At 45.6% G+C, this 7,462-nt stretch overlaps 1 pseudogene; it reads left to right on the top strand.

The window, feature by feature from the left end:
* The first annotated feature begins 937 nt into the window (after window positions 1–937).
* Window positions 938–1,739, top strand: LOC146811395 (uncharacterized; annotated as a pseudogene).
* Window positions 1,740–7,462: the final 5,723 nt, after the last annotated feature.

Raw genomic sequence — 7,462 nt, 5'->3', positions numbered from 1 at the left:
GAAAAGACCCAAGGCCCTACAGAAACACTCACATTCCTGGGCATAGAACTCGACACAAGAAAGGGCATCTATAGGTTGCCACGGGACAAGATGGCGGCCTTGTGCGAGGAGATCAAAGTCACACTGTCCAGGACGAAAGTGACGTTAGGGAACATCCAGAGCCTGCTAGGCAGGCTCAACTTTGCTGCTAGAGTCATCCCAGCAGGTAGACCATTTGCCCGTCGATTAGCCAGGGCATCTGCGAAGGCATTCCAAAAACATCGGCTGAACCAGGGAATCAAGAAGGACCTGAACATGTGGGCCACATTCCTCACTAACCTCAATGGGGCTGTAAAATGGCGAGCCCCGCGGGCTACAAACCAGCAACTCAGGCTCTTCACTGACGCATCAGGTCAAGAGGGTTTCGGAGCAATACTGGGGCCCCCACTGGTGTGCAGCCAAGTGGCCCAACGCATGGCACAGGAAGGGCAGAACATGGCATGCCTAGAGCTCTTTCCCATTGCAGTGGCACTAAAGCTATGGCCCAAGAAGCTGCAGATAGGGAAATAGTCTTCTGGTCAGACAACATGGCGGTAGTGCACGCAATCAATGCTCAGACAGCAAAACGCCCCATTATGCTAGGCTTGATAAGAGAACTCGTCAAGGCTTGCCTTCATGGCAACGTCGACTTCCACGCGCGCCATGTACAAGGCATCAAGAACAATGCAGCTGGTGCGCTTTCTCGTTTCCAGTGGGAGACGTTCAGACGAGCATGCCCAGAGGCAGAGCAAGAGATGACACACTTCAATGAGGACTGGTGGAGAATGTTGAAGTGGACACCAGACTGATGGCCCTAGATGAGCAAGCACTTGCCCACAGCACAAGGGAAAAGTACATGAGATGTTATGCAACCTTCGTGTCGGCAACGCATAGATAAAATAGCAAAGACACAGCAGGGATGGAAGCTAGGGTGCAGCAATTCGTACTGTGGGCCAAAGACAACAACAAATCTCACGCATGGGTAGCTAGGCACTTGCCAGCAATTGCGTATCTCACCAAACTGGTGGGCCAGGCGGCCTCCACCAACAACTTCCCACTCTGGGCAGCATTAAAGGGTTGGGCATGAGGGGAGCCAAGGGATGAGGACAGCAGGAGGCCAATAGAGTTCGGAATGTTAGTAAAGATGCCAGACGTACTAGGGGACACATGCACCAACAAGTACGAGGAGACCCTTTTCGGGGTCAGCGCTTGCGCTGGTGTTTTTTTGCGCTTTAAGATGCAGTGAGCTGGTGGCGCATTACAAAACCGACAAATCATACAAAGCACTGGCGCCACAGGACGTGGAGGTAAAGGGAACCCAGTTGTTAGTCACGGTGAGGAGCTCCAAGACAGATCAGGCAGGAAAAGGCGCTACCATCACACTGCAGGGCCTAGAAGGGGGCAAGTACTGCCCAGTTGCAATTTTAAGGGCTTACGTGCAAACGCGCCCAGACACGTCAGGCTACTTCTTAATACATGCTGACAGCTCACCACTGACAAAATTCCAATTCAGCAGAATCCTAGATCAAGCCCTAAAGGAAGCAGGTTACGATAAGGGAGCTTACTCCACGCATTCATTCAGGATAGGGGCAGCCACTACGGCGTTTCGGGAAGGCCTACCATGCGACAGCATAATGCGCATTGGGCGGTGGACATCTGACAAGTACAAGGTCTACATACGTCCAGGTGCCACCACACACACACTTGGCAAACATGAATAATTATGGAGGTGGCGAGTAGCACTGTGTGATTATAAGAAACTATAAAACGGCAATGGCGAATGTAACAGTGAATAAGGAAATATATATGTAAAGCGTTATAAATGGTACAATGTTATTAAAGTAGAATCTACATGTGTGCAATATATAGATGAGGTTTGAGGTGCAGTGTTAAAAAAAAAAAGTTTCAACAGAAATTGTGCAGGCTTTGTACAGAAGCGCCGCGGGGCGCGCACAAATGGAGGGGGAGCCTGGAAGTGGGAAACAAGTAAAGGAGCGCAGCGCGGTAAGCACTCACCACCCTTTTGTATCACTTACAGGCACAAGAGTCTGGATGGTCGGCCACTCCTTCACGGTCAGGACAGCGAGAAGGACAAGCGCGATGGGGTGGAGCGGACCCAACAGTGCACGAGTAAGCTGGATTGGCACCCCGGGCATGAAGTGGGCTATGCTGAAACCCCTAATTAGGCACGTCAGGGCGACAGGCGAAGAAGGGCAAGATATTCTAGTCATACACCTGGGGGGCAATGACCTCACCACATTGGGGAGGGGGCAGCTACTGCATGACATGAGAACCACTTTGACCAGATTGGCAGCAGAATTAGCCCCTTGCGAAATAATATGGTCAGAGATAATACCAAGAAGCGAATGGCGGGTGGCTCACTCACATTCAGGAGTAGAGGCATCAAGGAGAAGGCTGAATGCTGCTATGCAGAAATTCACCCAAAACTCAGGCTTTGGCTTCGTAAGGCATGGAGTGCTATGCGCCAGGGCACCAGGCTACATCGCGCCAGACGGTGTTCACCTATCAGACCAGGGCAACAAGGTGTTTGTCAGGAACATTGGGTGGGCCCTGAGAACAGTAGGATGAGGTGACTGAACCCTAGGGCTACACAGGTGGGGGGACTCAGGGTCGCGGTAAGCCACCCGGAGCCTTGGAGGGTACTACGGGTGACCATTATGCAAAAAAGGCGAGCTATACTCCCCCATCAGAGGGGCGATTGGGGCTGCCAAGAGAAAACGAGATCCTCAAGCCATAGGGGGCCATGAGAAGTATGCAACGACAACCCCTTCATCCCGTAAGGGACAGTTGGTATCCTGACAGCTGGGGGGGTTGGTCTCACCTCGTTCCGTGGTGGCATGGGTGCAGCAAACGTTTGGAAAGTATTGGGCCGCAGCCCCAATACCTAAGATACAGCACCGGTTAAAGGATAAGATGAAAACCCAATGCCCTGTGGCTGTAGATTGTTTCAGGACGGGTGCCAGCGGTTAGTCCTCAACAGCGCTGCACTCTATGATCACCCGTAAGATAACCCTACCTGTGTTTGTTTACACATGCATAACAAAAATGCAAATAAAATGCAACAGTTTTCCCACAAGACAATTGTTTGTGTTTTGTTCATAATGCAACTGTATAACTATGTTTCTTTCTCCAAGCCAGGATCCACACAGAGCTAGTGTGACAAAAGGGGGCTAGGGGTGGGATGGCTAGGTTGGGGCCAGTATTTTCAAATGTTCACAACAGTAGATGGCTTCAAAGCCAGTTTTTATTTTAATTTAAATTTGAAGATCATGTTTACATGTGGAATCGTGTGCCTCAAGGGTACCCTGAAAGTCCTTTGATCTTTAATCAAATTCTCAAAAGAAGCCTTGAATCTCTGTGTTGCCCAGGGAGTCAGTCCTGGTGCAGTATATTGACGACTGATTGGTGGCGTCAAACATTCGAGATGACTGTGTCACTGATTCAATTGCATTGCTAAATCATTTGGCAAAGGGTGGACATAAAGTGTCCCCTGAGAAACTTCAGTTTTGTAAAAACTCAGTCAAATACCTGGGACATCAAATAGAAAGAGGAATTAGAAAAGTGACCTTCAGAAAGAATCAGAATAAGACAAATGCAGTTGCCACAAACTTAAAAAGAAATAAGAATGTTTCTTGGGGTTGTAGGATAGTGTAGGCAGTGGATTGTAGGATTTGCTTTACTAGCTAAACCCCTGATACAGATGACCAGAAAGAGAGCAAAGGACCCCATAGATTGGGATGATGAAAGCATGGAATCATTTATAAAGGTGCGAAATTGTTTGCGTGAAGCACCTGCTTTGGGAATACCAGACTATTCAAAATAATGTGCATTGTTCTGCTATGAGAGAGGTAATTGTGCACTCTCAGTTTTGACTCAGAGACATGCGAAGACCAGTGGCATATTTTTCTGCTACCCTAGATCCTGTGGCATGTGCATTACCAAGTTGGCAGAAAGCTGTAGCTGCAACCTGTGTGACCATAGAACAAAGTGAGTCAATTGTAATGGGACACCCTGTCAAGGTGTATGCTCCCCATTCAGTTGTGATATTGCTGACCAAAACCCGAACGCAGTACCTTACTCGCAGTAGGTTAACAAAATATGAGAGAATAATACTGGGGGCTGAAAACGTGACTATAGTGAGGTGTTCTGTTCTTAACCCAGCCACCTTACTACCTGATCCATACCAAGAAGAGGTAAAAGATGAGGCCGAACATGAATGTCGTGACGTGACTGAACTTAGTACCAAACCGCGTCCTGACATACAAGAGGAACCCCTGAAAAATGCAGATCATGATCTATTTGTAGATGGCTCATGCAAGCGACACGAGGAGGGAGGATTGAGTGCTGCTTACGCTGTGTGTACGTTAACTGGAAGTCGAAGCATCCTATTTACCAGAAGTCAGATCTGCACAAGCAGCCAAATTAATTGCTTTTATTAAAGCGTGCAAAATTGGGAAAAATTGGAAAATAACAATTTTTACTGACAGCCAATATGGTTATGGGGTTGTGCATGCTTTTGGCCAGCTATGGATGCAGAGGGATTTCCTGACTTCCTCAGGAACTCCCATTAAAAATGGAAATTTTGTGAAAGAATTAATTGAGGCAATTCAGTTACCAAAAGAGGTGGCCGTGGTTAAGTGTGCTGCTCACCAATCAGGAGATGACAGCCGGTAACCGATATGCTGACCAGGTTGCCCAGCACTGTGCAAGACATAAAATTGCACTAAATAAGAAAATTGAAACTTGTGTAATCAGCTGCCAACTAATGCTACTTGCAGGAGTGGTAACCTGGGAGGAGGTGAAAGATCTGCAGGATGCAGTAGAAATTAGAGAAAAGAGTGGGTGAAAATAGGATGTCAAAGAAGGGCAGAAGATGGTGTGTGGGATTGTTATGATGGCAGACCAGTAATGCCAGACAGTATGCTTGCACCTGTGGCTAGAATGTATCATGGAGACACGCATGTGGGCAGGGGTGCTATGATTCGACTTTTCAGGCAAGATTGGTTTAACGCAAAATTCAGGAATGTAGCAGAGAGTCTTTGCCAAAGATGTTTAATATACCAACAAATGAATCCTGGCAGGAAAACCATGGTTAGTATCGGAAAGATTGGAAAGGCAGAAGGTCCCTTTGTAAGACTTCAACTAGACTTTATTCAACTGCCTGCTTGTCGAGGGTTGAAATATGTACTTATGATAGTTTGTTTATTTTCAAAGTGGGTGGAAGCATACCCGACCAGAAGAAATGGCAGCTTGACAGTGGCCAAACTCTTATTAAGAGAACTTATCCCTAGATTTGGTTTTCCAGTAAAGTTTGAATCAGATAGAGGGTCTCATTTTAATAATTAAATAATTTGACTATTTTGTGAAGCATTCAAAGTCGAACAAAAACTGCACTGCGCTTACCGCCCAGAGGCTTCAGGGGTGGTAGAACAATTGAATGGCACAATCAAGTCAAGACTCGGAAAGGTGTGTGCATCCACCCCACTGGAATGGCCTGATGTTTTACCTCTTGTTCTGATGGGACTCCAGACAAAAATGCTGGATTGAGGCCCCATGAAATACTCATGGGAAGAGCAATGAGACAAGCATGTGTACCAGGACACAAGCTGTTGAATATAACTGATGACTTGGTTTTGGAGTATTGCAAAGAGTTGGCTGACAGAGTGCGTTCTATCTCTCATCAGGTTGGGGAAGACGCAGTCAACAGACAGCTGAGCCAAGCGCATGATCTGAATCCAGGTGACTGGGTAGTTGTGAAGAATCACACTCGAGAATAGTGCCTAGCACCAAGGTGGGACTAACCGCATCAGGTTATACTGACTACTTCAACAGCTGTATAGTGTGCAGGATTGCCTAATTGGATTCATGCAAGTCATACCAAAAGAGTACCAGCTCCTGAAGAAGAAGAGTTTTAATTGAGACGAGAAATTGAAATTGCTGAAGGTTGTGCAGCTGAAGAACTTCCTATAGAGGATCCTGAGGTAGCTGGCCAAGAACAACCAAGCACTTATCAGGACGACTGGATCCTAGTGGTGGACATACCTGAAATATTTATAAGAACTAGAAGCCAAACAGTTAGACAGACAGGAAAAGAGTGAGAACCAGTCAGGTGTAGAAGAACTCGCTCAGGAGAGTAGGGAAACGACTATTAGGGAACCTGAGCAGGAACAGTTAAGGAGAGAACAATATACTCAGACAGAAGAAAACAAAAGCCCTATTGCTTAGTCTGAGGAGGGAAAGATAGGTTTTAGAGAAAACGTTCAGGCAGAAGAAGGTCAAGGGGTAAGAAGACCTGAACAGGACCAGACAGGCATAGAAACACAAGTTCAGGATACAGAAGAAAAACCAGATATCGCCAATCGTGAACAGGGACAGAACAATAAGCCCTGGACAAGGTCAGATAGAGAGGAAAACTGAAGATTAAATGATGAAATTGTGCCGAAAATAATAGAAGCCTTGAAGAAGCTTACAGTGCAGTGAAATTTAAGAAAAAAATGGAAAAGGAGATAATTGGCCCAGAATTATTGAGAGACTAAGATACCGCATTAAGACAATCAGTGAAGAACCTGACAAATTAAACGAAGTATCCAGGCAATCTGGACCTTCTACTGCAACTCCAAAACAAAGGAGCCAAAGATTGAAGACATTGAATAATAAGTTCAAGGGTCCTGAGTGAACATATGTCATCCTTGAAGATTTTGAAAATGTCGACTTAAATGAAGAAAGTGATGAAGTATTGAATGTTGAATGAATTGATGAAGAAGTGAGACCGACTTGAAAGAGAGAAGATGCTCAAGGTGTTATCCCATACCAAGTTTCTGAATTAAAGAAGAGACAAATCTTCTTGTACAAAATGTCTGATGCTAAAGTTACTGGAAACCCAAAACAAAGCTGTATAAAGAAGTGTTGTAGGATCTGTATATGTAGCTTATTATTAGTCCTCATAATATGGGTAATATTAGCAATAGCTATTCCTTATTTGATGGTTACTAACAAGCAGAATAGTACTAATGCACATACAATGTTAGCAAACATTAAAGGAGATAGAGTAGATTTAGAAACACCAGGGGGCATATCAACAAGGGCTTTATCTCTGCTTTTTTGGCTTTAAGAGCCAAAAAAGCAGAGATAAAACTAGCACCCTATCAACAACAGGGTGCTAACATGCAAATTCACATGTTAGCAACCTTTTACTCTACGCTTCCCCTTGCATCTCTAATGAGATGCAAAGGGGGCGTTCCAGAGTAAAATAATAGGAGAAATGTCGCTAAGCGACATTTCTCCTATTATCAAGAATATCGCTAACCTTGTTAGAGACAAAAAAAGCAGCGCTAACCGCGGTTAACGCTGCTTTTTTACGTCTGGTATTTTTCTAACTTAGCCATGATATCCTATGGAAGGAGGATATCATGGCTAAGTTTGT

The sequence above is a fragment of the Triturus cristatus genome, chromosome 7, assembly GCF_964204655.1.
Source record: "Triturus cristatus chromosome 7, aTriCri1.1, whole genome shotgun sequence".
Classification (NCBI taxonomy): Eukaryota; Metazoa; Chordata; class Amphibia; order Caudata; family Salamandridae; genus Triturus; species Triturus cristatus.
This window is presented reverse-complemented; position numbering and strand designations above follow the sequence as displayed.